This window comes from Schistocerca nitens, chromosome 2 (assembly GCF_023898315.1).
Source record: "Schistocerca nitens isolate TAMUIC-IGC-003100 chromosome 2, iqSchNite1.1, whole genome shotgun sequence".
NCBI lineage: Eukaryota > Metazoa > Arthropoda > Insecta > Orthoptera > Acrididae > Schistocerca > Schistocerca nitens.
In genome coordinates, this window is record NC_064615.1 from 162880025 (window position 1) to 162902954 (window position 22930).

Sequence of the window (22930 nt, forward strand, 5' to 3'; positions counted from 1 at the left end):
AACTAACACCTGTCTTAGTTTTAGTCTTTACTATATGAAATATTCATTTGTTAATTTGATTTGCTTGCTTTATGTCAGCATTCTCAAAGAATTGTGTAAAATGCTGTTTAATTGTTGTTATGTTTATTTGTACTGTTATATGATGTATCCAATTATTCACGTCAAATAGTCTGAATAGACGTTTGAACACTTTAGGGCAATCTCTATACCCATGACATGGCCTAGTTTTATGATGTTGTTTGTCTCACATGAGTCAAAGACATTTTATCTAGAGAGGTTCCTGCGAACATCTCATGACAAAATGAGGGGCATTTGTGAAGGCATTCCTAATTACGCTTATAAAATAGTTTTTCGTGATTTTCTTTAGATTTCTATTCTTTTTCTTTTGTTCATATGGTCATTTCTAATTGTGATTATGTAACATTCTACTGTGGTTTTTAAATATAAAGATGTAATTGTGAATATTTCGTTTGCCAATGGATAAATATGTTTCTTGCTTTGTACCTGTGGTAAAGTTTGTAAAGTTCTCTTTTGGAATATTATTAATTGTGAAAAATGCAGTCAATAACATTTATAAAGGTTTATGTAATTTACGATAACGATATAACATCTATAGACAGGGGACAACGATAGTGATATCGAGAGTCGAAAGGTTGTTCCGTAGGGGATGGTGGATGGCGTGTCTGTGAAGCGTGCGCGGGAAGAATAGTACTGTGTTTCATGAAAATCATACGTAATTATATGGACAGTAATACCGAACTATCAGATTGTTAATTCTCTTTACCACTGCAGTATGTAATGCCATCGCCAGCGAACTTAAGAGCAAATAAACTGGACTGTGAAAGTGCCGCTAACATTACTTCGTTGTGGCCGACACGAACTGTGCTTTTATGCGAATGAACTTTGCTGGTATTGGTTTTGGGTGGTGGAACTGTTGTATATCACATTCTATCAAGCCGTGAAAGTGAAGACGAATTAACTGCGCAATATAAATGAGTTTCAGTGACGTTGCCGAAGTCTGAAATGCGAGAACAGAGTGGACATTGTTTACGATGTGCTTCACAACACAAGAACAATTCTATTCTACGAATGTGACGAACCGTGTATTTATGGACGGACAGTGCATAAAGTCTAAAAACGAGCGATGCCTACGTCATGTAATTTGAAAGAGAGGACATGTCAACAACGTTCGTATACTGGCGGCTTGTGGTTTGTTAATCAGCACGGGGTTCATAATACAGCTGTGCCGGAACTTTATTTGCGTTTCGCCGGAAAAGATTAACCAGCGGATCTGTCTCTATCCTGCTCTCATCATCGTAACCCGCCGACATCGTGCTACCTAACTCAACGCTGCGTATGCAACAAAAAGTTAAGGGATTTCGCCGAACGCTATCCCCTGACCTAGAAACTTACATTCTCTATTTAAGTAAAAGAATTACAGACTCTATTTAATTAAATTCTTTGTTTAGTTTGTTTGCTTTCTGCTAACGAAAATAAAATTACAATCAGTGAATTAAAAGTTGCCTGGTAGTCATTGTTGAAACACCAGTAAATATAAACTTCTTCCTCTCATTAAAATTATTGTAGTTATTTTTTGTAGTTTTATGTATTGATATGAGACTAGATATGTGACAGTGACTAAGAAGAGTATTTTGTCGCGAAATATGGCTTCGCGCGAAAATTACGGCGACCGCCATAATTGCTTGCGTTCTGACCAATAACGTAGAAGCTGCTATTCCCGTATTGCTGCTTTTCCTGACGTGAGCGGGAATTATAAATGTCAGCTGTGAAATCACGTAGTGACTGTTTACCCAGTAATGAAAGTTTTTGATATTGTATTACTACGAGTCGTAGTATTAAGAGACACTGGTTATACTCAAAAGTGGGTAGATGTATGGTGAAACCCCCAGTGTTCATACGATTGGTAACAGTATTGTGTGTGATTCACGAAATTTTGTCACTTTTTCTAATTCCTTTCAGATATTGTCTTAGATGTCTTTGAAGTTTCAAAGAATATATACACAATTTTGTCTGTTCAGGTTAATTTCAGAGTAGTTTCTCGTGAATGTTAGAGCTTTCAGTTCATAAACAAAGTGGGATCGAGACCAATAGAGACTTATAACAAAGAGTGAAGTTATCCAACTAGAACTTTGGATGACTTCACAGTTCAGATTTTGATAATTATTTTTCCTATGGGTTGAAGTCTTCACACATTGGAAGATGAAAAACGAGCAAAGACGACTGTTGAGCAGGTAATTCCACTTAAACATAATGATGCTTGGGACCCATGTACAGGGTGTTTCAAAAATGACCGGTATATTTGAAACGGCAATAAAAACTAAACGAGCAGCGATAGAAATACACCGTTTGTTGCAATATGCTTGGGACATTTTCAGGCAGACAAACTTTCGAAATTACAGTAGTTACAATTTTCAACAACAGATGGCGCTGCAAGTGATGTGAAAGATATAGAAGACAACGCAGTCTGTGGGTGCGCCATTCTGTACGTCGTCTTTCTGCTGTAAGCGTGTGCTGTTCACAACGTGCAAGTGTGCTGTAGACAACATGGTTTATTCCTTAGAACAGAGGATTCTTCTGGTGTTGGAATTCCACCGCCTAGAACACAGTGTTGTTGCAACAAGACGAAGTTTTCAACGGAGGATTAATGTAACCAAAGGGCCGAAAAGCGATACAATAAAGGATCTGTTTGAAAAATTTCAACGGACTGGGAACGTGACGGATGAACGTGCTGGAAAGGTAGGGCGACCGCGTACGGCAACCACAGAGGGCAACGCGCAGCTAGTGCAGCAGGTGATCTAACAGCGGCCTCGGGTTTCCGTTCGCCGTGTTGCAGCTGCGGTCCAAATGACGCCAACGTCCACGTATCGTCTCATGCGCCAGAGTTTACACCTCTATCCATACAAAATTCAAACGCGGCAACCCCTCAGCGCCGCTACCATTGCTGCACGAGAGACATTCGCTAACGATATAGTGCACAGGATTGATGACGGCGATATGCATGTGGGCAGCATTTGGTTTACTGACGAAGCTTATTTTTACCTGGACGGCTTCGTCAATAAACAGAACTGGCGCATATGGGGAACCGAAAAGCCCCTTGTTGCAGTCCCATCGTCCCTGCATCCTCAAAAAGTACTGGTCTGGGCCGCCATTTCTTCCAAAGGAATCATTGGCCCATTTTTCAGATCCGAAACGATTACTGCATCACGCTATCTGGACATTCTCCGTGAATTTGTGGCGGTACAAACTGCCTTGGACGACACTGCGAACACCTCGTGGTTTATGCAAGATGGTGCCCGGCCACATCGCACGGCCGACGTCTTTAATTTCCTGAATGAATATTTCGATGATCGTGTGATTGCTTTGGGCTATCCGAAACATACAGGAGGTGGCGTGGATTGGCCTCCCTATTCGCCAGACATGAACCCCTGTGACTACTTTCTGTGGGGACACTTGAAAGACCAGGTGTACCGCCAGAATCCAGAAACAATTGAACAGCTGAAGCAGTACATCTCATCTGCATGTGAAGCCATTCCGCCAGACGTTGTCAAAGGCTTCGGGTAATTTCATTCAGAGACTACGCCATATTATTGCTACGCATGGTGGATATGTGGAAAATATCGTACTATAGAGTTTCCCAGACCGCAGCGCCATCTGTTGTTGAAAATTGTAACTACTGTAATTTCGAAAGTTTGTCTGCCTGAAAATGTACTGTTGTCCCAAACATATTGCAACAAACGGTGTATTTCTATCGCTGCTCGTTTAGTTTTTATTGCCGTTTCAAATATGTTGTTGTTGTTGTTGTGGTCTTCAGTCCTGAGACTGGTTTGATGCAGCTCTCCATGCTACTCTATCCTGTGCAAGCTTCTTCATCTCCCAGTACCTACTGCAACCTACATCCTTCTGAATCTGCTTAGTGTATGCATCTCTTGGTCTCCCCCTACGATTTTTACCCTCCACGCTGCCCTCCAATACTAAATTGGTGATCCCTTGATGCCTCAGAACATGTCCTACCAACCGATCCCTTCTTCTGGTCGTTTCAAATATACCGGTCATTTTTTAAACACCCTGTAGAATGTTCATTATTACCTACGTAATTACTTTCTCTTCAAGTATCAAATGTTCAAATGTGGATGAATTCCTAAGGGATCAAACTGCGGAGGTCATCGGTCCCTAGACTTACATACTACTAAAGCTAACTTAAACTAACTTAAGCTAAGAACAACACACACACACACACATTTCCTAAAACCGAACTAATTATCTAGCACATTCTCAATCAGCAGGTATATGATTGTTCTTAGCAATTTGGATACATCACTTGTTAAGTTTATTGTGCCATACCTCCCACACATACCTGCGCTTGGCGTAAATTGTATTTTTCCGAAAATCTGGCTGTACGCAACGAGTATCATAGAGTCTACAAAACAACCTGATAAGTAGTTTGCCCGCCACTTACCCCAATGGGTTTATAAATTCCGAAGTTTTGCGACATCTCTCTTCGGCACCAAGATTCGCTTAAAATAAATGTTGTCCATGAACAAAGCAAGTGGCTTATAAATCACTCTTTCAACCAAGACTTGATTATTGCTGTTCAGTCTGGGATCTGTCCGTACTCAATTGAAATAGGAGATAAAAAAGGTCGAAAAGCGAGCAGCATGTTTCGTTACAGGTCTATTTAGTACGCGCGAAAGCGTCACTGGGATGCTCAGCAAACTACAGTGGCAGACGCTGCAGAAGAGGAGTTCTGCATCATGGTGTGGCTTACTGTGAAAATTTCCAGAGCGAACTTTCGTAACTAAGTCCACCAGAATACTGCTTTCTTCTAGGTATGTCTCGCAAAAAGACCATTAACATAAAATTAAACTGATTTGAGTCCACAGAGTGGCTTACCAGTAACCGCTCTACCTGCGAACCATTCGCGAACAGTACGGGAAAGGGGGAGGTGCTACTGGTACATGAAATACCCTCCACCACAAACCGCAAAGTGACTTGAGGACTATAGATGCAGATGTAGATGTATATAATCACAGATCAAAATTAAGTACATGCTGTAAATTGATGAACTCTTCTCTGGTTATCAGCCGACTCATGACGTCATCTTCGCTTGAAGGTAAAGAGTACGACAACAGGACGTCACACCTCGGCTGATAAATCAAAAATAACAAAACCTGCACAGGAAGCCTGCATTTTTATGTATATGGTGCAGAATATTGTGGCCCTTCACAGGAATAAATATTTAAAAAAATTACAATAATACGGACAGCAGTATATAGTAATTGAGATCGTTGTAGAGTGCGAGAAGACAGGAAGAAATAAAAAGGAAGAATGTGAAAAAACGTCCAAATAGAGCAAAAAGTAATAATGTTCCTGTACAAGGGAATGTTAGAATTGAACCCTTTAAATCTATAGGTGAAAAGGTTGTAGTATATTTGTGCGTAATTTTTATCAAAACAAGGGGAAGATACAATTAGAGAGTGTAACATGTCTCATACTTGCAACATATACAGGGCGTACGAGGAATGGTTAGTATTTATCGATAAGACATGAGCGATCATCCGTAGCGAGAGAGTCCGGTAAACATGGCCTCTACAGTGTATCCTTTAACAGCTGTGAGTACGTTATCTTCGATACTGTGATAGAAATCTCTTCTGCCGCAAAGTCTTTGCTTTCCATGTTTAGTGAGGAGATAGTATGGACCAAAATAAGAAAAAATTGTCCAGCAAATATGGGCCCTAAAACGCTTATTCTAAGAGCTACGAATACCTAATCAGTATAATAGATGTGTTTCACATTACCGAAGATGAACAAGTGTTCATTGCTCTAAATTCAGGCGTTTTAGAATGTACGTTTACTACTAAATTTTTTCATGTTTTGGTCCATACTACCTCCGCCCTAAACACATAAAGCACAATATAGAAGATGGAGAAGTGCTCATAGCTCTTAACGTATGCATTTTCGAGCCCATGTTTACTAGACTTTTTTGGTTTGTATGATCGTTCCTATCGTATCACTGACTACTGACCATTCCTTCTGAAACATTCTGTATAAAAAGGGGACAAGCAGTCTGGTCCAGTTTAAAATGGAAATCAGTGTAATATTATCAGTAATGAAACATTTGCCCACTACCATTAAGTAAAATATTGAATGCAATATACGAAATATGTCCGAGGAACAAAATGCCTTTAGGGCTGGTAGATCAGGTTGGGAAAACTTCCGCTGTCTTAGATGAACAGTACAGAAGAACAGAGCTACTATCAGGGAAATACACATAATTTCTGTGGATTTGGAAGCAGCAGCCCAGAGCATCCCAAGATCTAAGATTGCACCTGCCATGAAGAGATTAAAAGTGCCATCAGTGCTTTATTACAGTTACCAGAATGTTTAGAGAGGCAGAAGTAACAGTAAGAATGGGAAACTGAATAACAGAAAGCACAAAGGCGTTAAGCAAGGTTGTAGTCTATCCCTATTACTTTTATCATATACACATATCAAACGCTGGAGGCGTGTTACAAAATATTTTAGGGAATGTGGATGTCCATTGGGAAGAAGAGAATATATTCACTTTTTGTTGATGATCAAGAAATTTTCACAAATAGCGGAAATGGTGTGGAACACATGCTGGGTAAATTGCAGAAGGAATGCAGAAGATGGGTTGTAAAAATTAATTTCGATAAGACAGAGTGCACTTTCATTACTAAACCAGGAACGAATTTAGTTGTCAAATATCAAAAAATTAAAAAAAGTGAAAGTCTTAAACACTTAAGTTCAGTTATCTCGGTGAAGGTACCTGTGACAGAGAAACTGAGACCAGAGTAGTGATGTGTAAGCGACAGCTTTGGAACAATTGTATTAATCAACAGACCAAGGAAACAGATGCAGTTGAGACGGGAACAAGTTAAGTGAACTGTTCATTCAAAAGTAATCGCCATAACAACTGATACAGTTTTCCTACTGAGACAAGATGGCCAGTGCCTTCATGGAAAATTGTGTGCGGGTGCTTATGGAGCCTCGTTTGTACTCAGGTGTGCGCCTCTTCGTGCGAAGCAAATCGACGGGCACGAATATCTTTCTCCAGTACACCAAAAAAGGGGAAATCGCAAGGGAAGAAAGCGGAACTGTATGGAGCATGTGTAAGGGCATCTGCATCGTAGTCAAAACGAGCCCACATGCTGCAGGGTTATTTCGACTGTGCTATAGAAATTTCACTAGAAAGCCCTGATACATCCTCCGTAGAATCCTGGTCTCTCCTAAAGCGATTTCGCTGGTTTAGGAGCCCTTACGTAACACATTCGTGGACGTTGATTTACTTCTGACGAAGATGAGCTCGTCTGGTTGCTATCATGGCTCTGTAGGTAAACGGAAAAATATTTGTATGAAGGCGTTGACAGTCTCGTCTCACAGTCGGATAAATGTGCCCATGTTGACAGTTATGGCGCTTACTGCTATAACAACAAAACTATTTACTTACTTATTTTCCACATCTCTCGTTTTCATTTGACTGCCCCTTATATTATTGAGAGTATACTTACTTACGGGGAAGAAATGTAGCTACTTTACGATATACCGGGCAACGACCTTGCCACAGTTGATCCACCAGTTCCTGTCAGATCACCGAAGTTAAGCGCGGACGGGCTTCGCCGGCACTTGGATGGGTGACCATTCTGGCCGACATGCGCTGTGCCGGTTTTCGGGGTGCACTCAGCCTCGTGATGCCAACTGAGGAGCGACTTCACCGAATAATAGCGGCTCCGATCAAAGAATACCGTCATAACGACCGGGAGAGCGGTGTGCTGACCCCACGCCCCTCCTATCCGCATCCTCAGCTGAGGATGACACGGCTGTCTGATGGTCCCGCTGGTCCACTTGTGACCTGAAGACGGAGTACTTTTTAGCGATATACCGGTACTAATGCTTTTTATTAAATTAGAACCCCAGAGTCTGGATTAAGCTCTAGACACAGCTGGCGAACCGTAGCTCTGTTTAGTATTGTAGCTCGCTGTAGTCGTAGGATCGAGCTGCAACTGTCTGGTTTCATGTCCAGCGGCTAAACTCGCAGCAGAAATAGTTGCAACTTGCGATCCTTCAGACTAATTGTTCGAGCATCGGCATGTAATGTGAATTTTTAAATAAAAACAAGTAATTGTAAAATATGATAATGATAAAATAATAGCGATAATAATAATAATGATAATAAAGAAAAAAGATTATATTCCATTGAAACACTGATGCTGTCTACATCAATGAATTTAAGTTCGAGGAACTGTTTCATTCAGTCAGTCAAACATAGAAATTGTGAAGAGTGGTAGCACTAGAATTTCTTTAAACGTCAAGTAAAACAAACATTCTCAAGTGCAGTTAAGCTAGCGTATGTGTGATACCGACCGCGTATTCGTCGACTCTGCGGGTGCGACGTGCACCGTGCACAGCTGTACTGGAGGCAGAACATTTAAGCGAAGGTGCACATTACGGATATTACGTAGTCGACGGAAATGACGGCGAATAAACGAGCGTGTCAGACAGCTTTTGTGAACGCGCACGACCAACAGTGAATGAAGATGAATTACAACAGCTTCGGCTTCGTTGCGTAGCTAAATGTGATATATTGAAGTATCATCCAAGAAGAGTTTGTGACATTTGTATTAGAATTAGAGTGGACGTCCGTCCGCTGCAGGAACATCGCTGCGCGCTAACCAATCATGTTGCTCGTGAGTATCACGTATCCTGGACAGCGAATGACACCACGAGGAGAGGTGCACGCTTAAGTAACCGTGTACTAGTAGTAGCTATCAGTTGCAAGTTGTAAGTCAGCCAGAATCTTGCTAGGGAGTTCCCGCAGAACGTTCATCATGTCATCAAGTCTTTTTTTTTTTCATTTTGATGGGTACTTGGAAATAGGCAGCTCCTTCATATCTTTACATTACCAATATTTACTTGGTGCATGAACTATGAGCAAAGTAGTATGTCAAGCTCTTTTAAAAATCTTAAAGGAATCGTACAACTCTCTCCAACAGAGTAATTATGGTTGGGAAGGTTAGAAATTTCTAAGAATCTTCATAGAAAGACAAATTTTCATAATTGTTTAAGAGTCATTGATGGTAAAAATAAACACATACAAATGCCGCCTAAGTCAGGTTCACATTGCTTCAGTTGTAAACGATGTTTCCCTTTGATACTTCTTGCCGTGGTGAGCTCAGGTTACTGCTTCACATATGTTGATATAGGAGTTTATGGCAAATCTAGCGACTCTAATTCTTTTAAGAGTTCATCCCCTGGAAGACGTTTAGTTGAAGGTCGCTTGAATATACCATCCAGTCAACTACCAATTTTTTCATGGAAGATGAGGCAACTGCAGAATCAAGGGACATTTTGAGACCATATCCTAGTCGATATGTGGATAAGATGAAATGAAATTTTACCTGCATATTATGTAGGGCAAGGCTTTTGGTGGAATACACATTTGGTATTTGAGCTAGTGTAACGTCACAGCTATTACGCGACTGCAGATTTTGCAGTAAGTTTTGTTACGTTATGGCAAGCTGGTTTGGAAGCCTGCAGTATAGTAGCATTCGGCGGTGGCCGACTTGTGACCTGCCGTATGCGTCACCGCCACACCTGTCGCTAAAGTGGACTGTGAGAATGCTCACTGTGGCGCGTACTAAAATCACTTATTCACCTCATCTAAGAAACTACTAAAGCATGTTAAATATTATCTGTTTTATACAAAATTTGGTACATGACCTTTTATTATTCAGACGAACTTTGTGTCAAAATTTCATGTTTCATAGACAAAAAACCATTAAAAAGTATTTAACTGACTCTTGTTGTTGTTGTTGTGGTCTTCAGTCCTGAGACTCGTTTGATGCAGCTCTCCATGCTACTCTATTCCGTGCAAGCTTCTTCATCTCCCAATACCTACCGCAACCTACATCCTTCTGAATCTGCTCAGTGTATTGATCTCTTGGTCTCCCTCTACGATTTTTACCCTCCACGCTGCCCTCCAATGCTAAATTTGTAATCCCTTGATGCCTCAAAACATGTCCTACCAACCGATCCCTTCTTCTAGTCAAGTTGTGCCACAAACTTCTCTTCTCCCCAATCCTATTCAATACCTCCTCATTAGTTACGTGATCTACCCACCTTATCTTCAGCATTCTTCTGTAGCACCACATTTCGAAAGCTTCTATTCTCTTCTTGTCCAAACTGGTTATCGTCCATGTTTCACTTCCATACATGGCTACACTCCATACAAATACTTTCAGAAACGACTTCCTGACACTTAAATCTATACTCGATGTTAACAAATTTCTCTTCTTCACAAACGATTTCCTTGCCATTGCCAGTCTACATTTTATATCCTCTCTACTTCGACCATCATCAGTTATTTACTCCCTAAATAGCAACACTCCTTTACTACTTTTTAAGTGTCTCATTTCCTAATCTAATCCCCTCAGCATCACCCGATTTAATTTGACTACATTCCATTATCCTCGTTTTGCTTTTGTTGATGTTCATTAGATATCCTCCTTTCAAGACACTGTCCATTCCGTTCAACTGCTCTTCCAAGTCCTTTGCTGTCTCTGACAGAATTACAATGTCATCGGCGAACCTCAAAGTTTTTACTTCTTCTCCATGAATTTTAATACCTACTCCGAATTTTTCTTTCTTTTCCTTTACTGCTTGCTCAATATACAGATTGAATAACATCGGGGAGAGGCTACAACCCTGTCTCACTCCTTTCCCAACCACTGCTTCCCTTTCATGCCCCTCGACTCTTATAACTGCCATCTGGTTTCTGTACAAATTGTAAATAGCCTTTCGCTCCCTGTATTTTACCCCTGCCACCTTCAGAATTTGGAAGAGAGTATTCCAGTTAACGTTGTCAAAAGCTTTCTCTAAGTCTACAAATGCTAGAAACGTAGGTTTGCCTTTTCTTAATCTTACTTCTAAGATAAGTCGTAAGGTTAGTATTGCCTCACGTGTTCCAACATTTCTACGGAATCCAAACTGATCTTCCCCGAGGTCCGCTTCTACCAGTTTTTCCATTCGTCTGTAAAGAATTCGCGTTAGTATTTTGCATCTGTGACTTATTAAACTGATAGTTCGGTAATTTTCACATCTGTCAACACCTGCTTTCTTTGGGATTGGAATTATTATACTCTTCTTGAAGTCTGTGGGTATTTCGCCTGTCTCATACATCTTGCCAACCAGATGGTAGAGTTTTGTCATGACTGGCTCTCCCAAGGCCATCAGTAGTTCTAATGGAATGTTGTCTACTTCTGGGGCCTTGTTTCGACTCAGGTCTTTCAGTGCTCTGTCAAACTCTTCACGCAGTATCTTATCTCCCATTTCATCTTCATCTACATCCTCTTCTATTTCCATAATATTGTCCTCAAGTACATCTCTCTTGTATAAACCCTCTATATGCTCCTTCCACCTTTCTGCCTTCCCCTCTTTGCTTAGAACTGGGTTGCCATCTGAGCTCTTGATATTCATACAAGTGGTTCTCTTCTCTCCAAAGGTCTCTTGAATTTTCCTGTAGGCAGTATCTATCTTACCCCTAGTGAGACAAGCCTGTACATCCTTACATTTGTCCTCTAGCCATCCCTGCTTAGCCATTTTGCACTTCCTGTCGATCTCATTTTTGAGACGTTTGTATTCCTTTTTGCCTGCTTCATTTACTGCATTTTTTATTTTCTCCTTTCATCAATTAAATTCAATATTTCTTCTGTTACCCAAGGATTTCTATTAGCCCTCGTCTTTTTACCTACTTGATCCTCTGCTGCCTTCACTACTTCATCCCTCAGAGCTACGCATTCTTCTTCTACTGTATTTCTTTCCACCATTCCTGTCAATTGTTCCCTTATGCTCTCCCTGAAACTCTCTACAACCTCTGGTTCTTTCAGTTTATCCAAGCCCCATCTCCTTAAATTCCCACCTTTTTGTAGTTTCTTCAGTTTCAATATGCAGTTCATAACCAATAGATTGTGGTCAGAATCCACATCTGCCCCTGGAAATGTCTTACAATTTAAAACCTGGTTCCTAAATCTCTGTCTTACCATTATATAATCTATCTGATATCTTTTAGTATCTCCAGGATTCTTCCAGGTATACAACCTTCTTTTATGGTTCTTGAACCAAGTGTTAGCTATGATTAAGTTATGCTCTGTGCAAACAGTGAAGCTGCATGTCCTCGGGAACAATTACGGCGGTAGTTTCCCCTTGCTTTCAGCCGTTCGCAGTACCAGCACAGCAAGGCCGTTTTGGTTAATGTTACAAGGCCAGATCAGTCAATCATCCAGACTGTTGCCCCTGCAACCACTGAAAAGGCTGCTGCCCCTCTTCAGGAACCACATGTTTGTCAGGCCTCTCAATAGACACCCCTCCGTTGTGGTTGCACCTACGGTACGGCCATCTGTATCGCTAAGGCACCAACCACGGCATGGTCCATGGTTCATGGGGGAAGAACTGACTCTTAAGGAAGTAAATTCTGATAGGAACAATAACAGTTCATATTTATTTTGTTATCTGAAAACAGTAACAGCACTCTTATTGTGCTGATTTATTTTATAAAGATTTTCAAGTCCAAAGTTTCGAAATTTTTTTTTTTCGTAATGAAAATAACAGTTTAAAAGTTAATATTTCTACTTGGTGTTGAGAGTAAATGAGAGTGAATGTGTGTATGTGGGACATACATAAAATTTCAATTCTATATTGTATTACACCTTACGTAATTAGAAAGTGTTTCGCCACGAGGGTGCCATGAAAACTGTAAATTCCCCTAACTGGCGGATGACGTATGTCTACGACTGTTTGCTTTTGTAATAAGACAGTCAGAAAGGTAATAAGAGGATATTCAGTTCTAAAGTATATTTCACGCATAGTTTTCGCTTTGTTTTCGTTTCCTTTGCTTTGGTGGAACATTTTGTTAATATTTGGAGCGTGAAATAATGTAAATGCATCTGCGAATGTTGACTGGAGTAAAGCACTTTAAGCACGAATATGATCTTGAAAGATGATTTGATTGGCTGTTCGCTTTGATAAACCAATCATTGGATCCCGCGCATTGGAATGAGTTATGTGCCCTGAAAGCAACTGCACTGAGACAGTCGTGGACTAGCTGCCGGACGAGAAGGTCATGTTAGACGTGTCCAAAAACGTTGTTTGTGAAATGAAGAAGTGGCTGTTATTTAGCGTTCGGTTTGTATCGCCGTGCAAGCAGATGCATTTACAGACAGTTCTGTGAAGTTCGGGAGATTTTTGAGTGTTTGTTGTAGAGAAAACCATGTATGAAACTATCGGCCTTTGTGTAGAATTCTGCGTGGCGTGTTCAGCATGCATTTACAGAACATTTTTTGGAAAGCATCTTCCTTTGAAGAATCCACTGAAAATGACAGAGTACGAAACTCATTCAAAGCAGAATATTGGCTGTATTAATCTCGTAATATTTTGGGTTGGACTTACCACATTTCTGGCTGTCTTACGTGTGATATAAGCTGCATGAACTACTAGTAGATGCGCTATCGACATAAATGTGGGCTCGTTGACACCATAACTAGAAGACAATAAAAGCATAAGTACCCGGAAAAGGACATTTTCAATGAAGGAAGGAAGCATTTTCTTTTGCCTGTTATTACTAGAGATTTACAGGTTTATTTTGTTACCTGAATTATGCGGACTACGCAATCGTAAGTAAGAAGATGGTTTTCTTCAGCGCTGCTTTAACATTGGCTTCATAGTACCTACGAGTGCAGAGCAACGGATGGTGAACGAACGTTGTAGTGAGGTAGGTGTACATTAATTTGCAGCTTGTTTCACTCATTGCTAGCGAACTCTTTTTTAACACCGCTCCGGCGCACTAGTAAATGGAGGATATTTCAGACAAACGTAGAAGCTACTCTGCAACATTCTGTTCACATAATTAAAGCAGCATCTTTTCTACACTACTTTGTAATGAAGAAAGACGTTACTTGCTTTGAAGACATGTTATATGGACCGATCGCTGAAATAATGTCTTTTCAAGGCATAAGAGGCACAAATAGTAGAATGCGGTTTGGGGATTATTCCGTCAATTATTTTACGTCACCACATGAGTCACGTCATTTGCAGTATGATAAAGTTTTGCTTTAATCTTCAACCCCAAACCATTCCCGTTACCATTGAGTTTCACACCACATAGTTCCTCCGACAGTTTTTTCGTTACGTTTCTGTCACGATAATTCGGCACTGCAGGTATCATATGAAGGACGATATTACTCGACTTCAATATTCTGCCACTCTGTGCCAGTATCCATTGTTAACACAACAAATCAACACAGCGTGACTACTAAGTAGAGGTCGTGTGCTTAAGGCCATTTAAATGCGTATGTTCCATTGTCATCACCGACAATAGTTAAGTCGATGGGAAAATAGAATATGCCTCATATATTTTGTCTGTCCAACTGTTTTGTTGGTCATATGCTTGCCTCTGTTAGACTGAATATTCAGTTAACTATAGAGGTGGAAAAGAATGGATGCCTTCCCTTCCTTGAAGTGTTGGTCAAAAGGAAGACTGATGGTACGTACGTTGGGACATTCTGTTTATAGTAAGCCTACCCACACTGACTTGTATCTGCGAGCTGATAGTTGTCACCATCCGGCTCAGCTTTAAGGAGTACTTCGCACCTTGGTTCACAGGGCGCACCTTATCTGAGACCCTGAAAGTTTGGCAGCTGAGCTATCACATCTCGAAGTCACCTTTAGTCAGAATGGTTATAGTGAGAGGCAGATCAAACATGCGTTGCGCCATCAGCCTTCTGTGCAACGGGTGAGTGACGATAGCAACGAAGTGGCACCTAAGTCTACGGTCTTTTTGCCTTGCGCAGGAAGCATTTCCAACAGGATTGGCCGTATTTTCCGGAAATATGATGTTAAATGTGTTTTTCGACCACCTTCTAAGATTAAGGCCCTGTTGGCGTCCGTAAAAGATGATCTTAGTTTGCGTAAGGCTGGGGTCTATCGTATTCCTTGCAGTTGTGGCATGTCATATATTGGTCAATCAGGACTGTAGAAGACCGGCGTATTGAACATAAGCGTCACACACGCTTACAACAGCCGAGAAAATCCGCTATTGCAGAACATTGCCTTAACACCAGTCATCCTATGGAATACAACAACACGGAGATTCTGGCTTCAACGTCCAGCTATTGGGACAGTGTTATTAAAGAAGCTGTTGAAATCAGACTATCAACAACCTTATTAACAGAGATGGTGGATTTTGTGTAAATGCTGCTTGGAATCCGGCTCTGTCTCTCATCAAAAAACAGAGGGACAGAATTAGTGCTACCTCACCTGTTGATTAACAGTTGTTGTTGTTGTGGTCTTCAGTCCTGAGACTGGTTTGATGCAGCTCTCCATGCTACTCTATCCTGTGCAAGCTTCTTCATCTCCCAGTACCTACTGCAACCTACATCCTTCTGAATCTGCTCAGTGTATTGATCTCTTGGTCTCCCTCTACGATTTTTACCCTCCACGCTGCCCTCCAATGCTAAATTTGTAATCCCTTGATGCCTCAAAACATGTCCTACCAACCGATCCCTTCTTCTAGTCAAGTTGTGCCACAAACTTCTCTTCTCCCCAATCCTATTCAATACCTCCTCATTAGTTACGTGATCTACCCACCTTATCTTCAGTATTCTTCTGTAGCACCACATTTCGAAAGCTTCTATTCTCTTCTTGTCCAAACTGGTTATCGTCCATGTTTCACTTCCATACATGGCTACACTCCATACAAATACTTTCAGAAACGACTTCCTGACACTTAAATCTATACTCGATGTTAACAAATTTCTCTTCTTCACAAACGATTTCCTTGCCATTGCCAGTCTACATTTTATATCCTCTCTACTTCGACCATCATCAGTTATTTTACTCCCTAAATAGCAAAACTCCTTTACTACTTTAAGTGTCTCATTTCCTAATCTAATCCCCTCAGCATCACCCGATTTAATTTGACTACATTCCATTATCCTCGTTTTGCTTTTGTTGATGTTCATTAGATATCCTCCTTTCAAGACACTGTCCATTCCGTTCAACTGCTCTTCCAAGTCCTTTGCTGTCTCTGACAGAATTACAATGTCATCGGCGAACCTCAAAGTTTTTACTTCTTCTCCATGAATTTTAATACCTACTCCACTATCGATATTTCTGATGTTGGTTACCTTTGTTTGTGTTGACACTTGTTCTGTGTGTGGTTTCTTCCTTGTTTCTCCTCTGTGAATCGAGGTATTAAATTTGCTTGCATATTTCTTCTTCCTTGCATTTGTGCCTTGAGAACGGCAGGGTGTGCTCCTGTCGAAATATCGGTGGAGTTCGACGTCACCCGGCAGCAGAGCCGTAAGTTACTTGAACAAGCTATCTTACATTATACTAATTGGCAGTGACTTATCTCATGATAGAAGCATTCAAGACTATTTGTTACCGTAAAGAATGTGACTCGTATTATATACAGCTCACCACCAAGAAGAACTCTCCGCAGTTCAAGTTACGTTTATGTCACTTATTAGTAATTGTACATCCATTGGCAACGCGTCTGGTGCTTTCGCTGTATTTATTTTGCGTATGCAATGGCAACTTTTAGACAACCGTTAATCACTGCTCGTATTCAGTTTCAGAACGTACTTACCAACTTCTTGCTAACTGCTGTTGACAGATTTCTGGACACCCAACGAACCCAGCACGCAGTAACGAATGAAGCACAGAATGCCAGCTGCCAGATGCCGCTTTCTCCCTTCTGCAGTTGTGATGCAAACCAGGTGGAACGGGCACATTAGCGCCTGCAGTTTGGACAGCATTTTGCATCATATGACGTATCACGAAGTTTTTTCGTTTTTGCGTGGGTGGGAGCCCTTGCTATATGAAGAAATTGTTAGCCAACTTGTTGCCTTTTTCTACACTCTGGTCACGTAGATGCTGCTGGTTTAAGGTTTTTCGTATGCTTCGTCATAAAAATCATTCTTACAAGAAAAATATCGCGGAACTCAAGTGTATAACTAGGAACTGTAAATGTAAAACTCTTCTGGAGCCTGATTTCAAGAAGAAATGCTTTACGATGCCATTATTCAAATCCTTGATAACAGAATATGGGTGGAAATTCTAAAGCACCGCAGTCCTAGTCTCAGTGTTGTGCTTAAATTAACTGAAGCTCATGAAGTGCAAGACTGCGCTAAACTTGACGTTAATGAGCTTGTTGTTGCAACGCTGGCTACGGGTTGCTCGCAGCGGCCGCAATTTTGCACGGCAAGGTATAAACGCAGCCGTATGCCAAAGCATTAGCACAGCGCTAGGCACCCAGACATTTCTTCAGCTAACTCAAATCTTTCGAAGGGATAGCCACCTTTCACATATACACTCCTGGAAATGGAAAAAAGAACACATTGACACCGGTGTGTCAGACCCACCATACTTGCTCCGGACACTGCGAGAGGGCTGTACAAGCAATGATCACACGCACGGCACAGCGGACACACCAGGAACCGCGGTGTTGGCCGTCGAATGGCGCTAGCTGCGCAGCATTTGTGCACCGCCGCCGTCAGTGTCAGCCAGTTTGCCGTGGCATACGGAGCTCCATCGCAGTCTTTAACACTGGTAGCATGCCGCGACAGCGTGGACGTGAACCGTATGTGCAGTTGACGGACTTTGAGCGAGGGCGTATAGTGGGCATGCGGGAGGCCGGGTGGACGTACCGCCGAATTGCTCAACACGTGGGGCGTGAGGTCTCCACAGTACATCGATGTTGTCGCCAGTGGTCGGCGGAAGGTGCACGTGCCCGTCGACCTGGGACCGGACCGCAGCGACGCACGGATGCACGCCAAGACCGTAGGATCCTACGCAGTGCCGTAGGGGACCGCACCGCCACTTCCCAGCAAATTAGGGACACTGTTGCTCCTGGGGTATGGGCGAGGACCATTCGCAACCGTCTCCATGAAGCTGGGCTACGGTCCCGCACACCGTTAGGCCGTCTTCCGCTCACGCCCCAACATCGTGCAGCCCGCCTCCAGTGGTGTCGCGTCAGGCGTGAATGGAGGGACGAATGGAGACGTGTCGTCTTCAGCGATGAGAGTCGCTTCTGCCTTGGTGCCAATGATGGTCGTATGCGTGTTTGGCGCCGTGCAGGTGAGCGCCACAATCAGGACTGCATACGATCGAGGCACACAGGGCCAACACCCAGCATCATGGTGTGGGGAGCGATCTCCTACACTGGCCGTACACCACTGGTGATCGTCGAGGGGACACTGAATAGTGCACGGTACATCCAAACCGTCATCGAACCCATCGTTCTACCATTCCTAGACCGGCAAGGGAACTTGCTGTTCTAACAGGACAATGCACGTCCGCATGTATCCCGTGCCACCCAACGTGCTCTAGAAGGTGTAAGTCAACTACCCTGGCCAGCAAGATCTCCGGATCTGTCCCCCATTGAGCATGTTTGGGACTGGATGAAGCGTCGTCTCACGCGGTCTGCACGTCCAGCACGAACGCTGGTCCAACTGAGGCGCCAGGTGGAAATGGCATGGCAAGCGGTTCCACAGGACTACATCCAGCATCTCTACGATCGTCTCCATGGGAGAATAGCAGCCTGCATTGCTGCGAAAGGTGGATATACACTGTACTAGTGCCGACATTGTGCATGCTCTGTTGCCTGTGTCTATGTGCCTGGGGTTCTGTCAGTGTGATCATGTGATGTATCTGACCCCAGGAATGTGTCAGTAAAGTTTCCCCTTCCTGGGACAATGAATTCACGGTGTTCTTATTTCAATTTCCAGGAGTGTAAATTACACTGTCTTATCAAAAGTATCCGGACACTCCTATGTTAAGTGATATTAAACTCTTGATGTATCAAGAGATTATCCCGCCATTATAAAACGAGTTGGCAGTATTGTGTCGTCAGTATAAAGGTACACTACTGGCCATTAAAATTGCTACACCACGAAGATGACGTCCTACAGACGCGAAATTTAACCGACAGGAAGAAGATGCTTTGATATGCAAATCATTAGCTTTTCAGAACATTCACACAAGGTTGGCGGCTGTGGCGACACCCACAACGTGCTGACATGAGTGACGTTTCCAACCTATTTCTCATACACAAACGGCAGTTGACCGGCGTTGCCTGGTGAAACGTTGTTGTGATGCCTCGTGTAAGGAGGAGAAATGCGTACCATCACAAAAATGGCTCTGAGCACTATGGGACTCAACTGCTGTGGTTATCAGTCCCCTAGAATTTAGAACTAGTTAAACCTAACTAACCTAAGGACATCACACACATCCATGCCCGAGGCAGGATTCGAACCTGCGACCGTAGCAGTCGCACGGTTCCGGACTGCGCGCCTAGAACCGCGAGACCACCGCACCCGGCGTACCATCACGTTTGCGACTTTGATAAAGGTCGGATTGTAGCCTATCGCGATTGCGGTTTATCGTATCGAGATCCAATGGCTGTCAGCAGAATATGGAATTGGTCGGTTAAGGAGGGTAATACGGAACACCGTGCTGGATCCCAACGGCTTCGTATCACTAGCAGTCGAGATGACAGGCATCTTATCCGCATGGCCGTAACGGATCGTGCAGCCACATCTAGATCCCTGAGTCAACAGATGGGGACGTTTGCAAGACAACAACCATCTGCACGAACAGTTCGACGACGTTTGCAGCAGCATGGAGTATCAGCTCGGAGACCATGACTGCGGTTACCCTTGACGCTGCATCGCAGACAGGAACGCCTGCGATGGTATACTCAACGACGAACCTGGGTGCACGAATGGCAAAATGTAATTTTTTCGGGTGAACCAGGTTCTGTTTACAGCATCATGATGGGCGCATCCGTGTTTGGGGACATCGCCGTGGCCGCACATTGGAAGCGTGTATTCGTCGTCGCCATACAGGCGTATCACCCGGCGTGATGGTAAGGGGTGCCATTGGTTACACGTCTCGGTCACCTCTTGTTGGCATCGACGGCACTTTGAAGAGTGCACGTTACATTTCAGATGTGTTAAGACCAGTGGCTCTACCATTCATTCGAGCCCTGCGATGCCCTACATTTCAGCAGGATAATGCACGACCGCATGTTGCAGGTCCTGTACGGGCCTTTCTGGATACAGAAAATGTTCGACTGCTGCCCTGCCCAGGACATTCTCCATATCTCTAACCACCTGAAAACGTCTGGTGAATGGTGGCCGAGCAACTGGCTCGTCACAATACGCCAGTCACTACTCTTGATGAGCTGTGGTATCGTGTTGACGATGCATGGGCAGCTGTTCCTGAACACGCCATCCACGCTCTGTTTGACTCATTTCTGCAGTCAGTGCTACGTGACGATTGGTGTGGAATAAAGAGCGACGTCACTACACTGGAAACGAGTGATCTTGAGCGATGAATGACGCTATACTCTGTGGCACTGCAATGGAAGGGACTGAGCTGGACGAATCATCACATATAACGCCAGCAATGAAGTACGGAGGACGTGATATTACAGTTGAAACGGTACTGTCAGTTTCGTTTCTTACAATGTGTCGTTCGAAATCACCAAGCGAGTTATAAATATATATCTGTGAATTTCACTCTTTTACTGTTACGTGGAAACTTAGGAGGAAGGGTAAGCGGGGTAATGTGTTATTACCTAAATATACCATATTAATCCACCTTACAAGCTTCCTACGTGGACGGATGAATCAGTCTGTTTTAAAAGTTCCAGGGGAACGAAAGAATCAAATGCTGCCTGAATAAGCTGCATTGATCTTACAGTATTTTTATGGTTGTAGTTTTCATGGTAAACGCAGGACATGTCAGCGATGTGCCGGTGCTTGGACACTTGCAGTATAGCAGCAGTTACGATGGGCAACTGTACTAGTTCTCTACCCCCCCCTCCCCCCCCCCTTCTTTTCGTGGACCAGCCCTCTGAAAACTGCGAACGGGCCGACACTTCCCTTGGGGTCAAGACGTCTTAAGGTATGGTGTCAGCATTAACTTTACTGATACAGTTTGGAGCTATGCACAGAGACGTTATTTCATTATGTAGCAGCCTTCAGTTGGATATCGTTTAGTGCTGCAATTCAATAGTTACTTTCGTGGTTACATTCTCCGTTGTTATCGTGTGTAGAAGGATTCTTGGTTTGATATCCTCTTTCGGTGACGAGATGATCCCATGCGTACTTACAGATCAATGAGATTAGTGTTCCATGCTTCCTTTTACTCCTATGGTATAATATGTACTCGTTCACAAAAGTTTCCAAGTCTTTTTCTATCATAATTCGAGTGAATTTCATGTATTTATTCCTCTTATAGTTTTGATCCTTCGGTGGTGACCATGCCTTACGGCACTTTAGCTAACTGTAGCTCACCCTGAGGTATTTAAATTAATGCATCATTGCCTTCAGCGATTGCATATAGTCATTACGTGCAGATTCTGCAGGAACGCTTTCATTCAAGTTCACGAATTTTCGTCAGATTTTGAACATATTAGTCACAGGCGGAACCTCTCACATGTCCTTTATGTTGAATCCGGTAAGAACTACTACGCCTCAAATCATCCAACATAAAATTGTGACGAATTTCTCTTCATTTTACTTCTACAGAATGTAAGGCGCATTTCATCACATTTGGTTTGTAACTACTAACGTGCTTATGATCTCCTTGCTTTTGCCGAAGTCAGTTCGACTGTAGTAACTGAATACCATTAGGTCATTGACCAATCTGTGCATCCTAGTACGGCAGTTTTCGTGAGTTCGAGTGAACTGTTTCTTCTGACATTATTTCATAATACATTCTCTATCCGCCGTGCATATAAAACACGCTATGTCTGCTGTAGCATTCCCATGTTGACGAACGTGTGAAATTAATTACATTAGAGGATCATGTAATTAGGTGTATTTCATTTTCTCCCCCCCCCCCCCCTACCCCCTCATGACTCCATGGATCTTGCCGTTACTGGGGAGGCTAGTGTGCCTCAGCGATACAGATTGCCGTACAGTTGGTGCAACCACAAGAGAGGGGTATCTGTTGAGAGGCCAGACAGACATGTGCTTCCTGAAGAGGGGCAGCAGCCTTTTCGGTAGTTTCAGGGGCAACAGTCTGGAAGGTTGATTGATCTGGCCTTGTAACACTAACCAAAACGGCCTTGCTGTGCTGGTACTGCGAACGGCTGAAAGCAAGGGGAAACTACAGCCGTAATTTTTCCCGACGGCATGCAGCTTTACTGTATGGTTAAATGATGATGGCGTCGTCTTGGATAAATATTCCGGAGGTAAAACAGACCCCCATTCGGAACTCCGGGAGGGGACTACTCAAGAGGACATCGTTATAAGGAGAAACAAAACTGGCGTTTTACGGATCGGAGCGTGGAATATCAGATCCCTTAATCGAGCAGGTAGGTTAAAGTTAAATATAGTGGGAATTAATTAAGTCCGTTGGCACGAGGAACAAGACTTCTGGTCAGGTGGAAACAGGGTTATAAATACAACATGGAACAGGGGTAATGCTGGATTAGGTTTAACAATAAATAAAAAAATAGGAGTGCGGTTAAGCTACTACAAACAGCATATGAACGCATTATTGTGGCCAAGATAGGTACGAAGCCCACGCCTACCACAGTAGTACAAGTTTAATGCCAACTACCTTCGCAGATGACGAATAAATTGATGAAATGAATGATGAGATGAAAGAAATTATTCAGATAGCGAAGGGAGATGAAAATTTAATAATCATGGGGGACTGGAATTCGATATTAGGAAAAGGAAGAGAAGGAAACGTAGTAGGTTAATATGGAATGGGAGTAAGAAATGAAAGAGGAAGCCGCCTGGTAGAATTTTGCATAGAGCATAACTTAATCATAACTAACACATGGTTCAAGAATCGTGAAAGGAGGTTGTATACATGG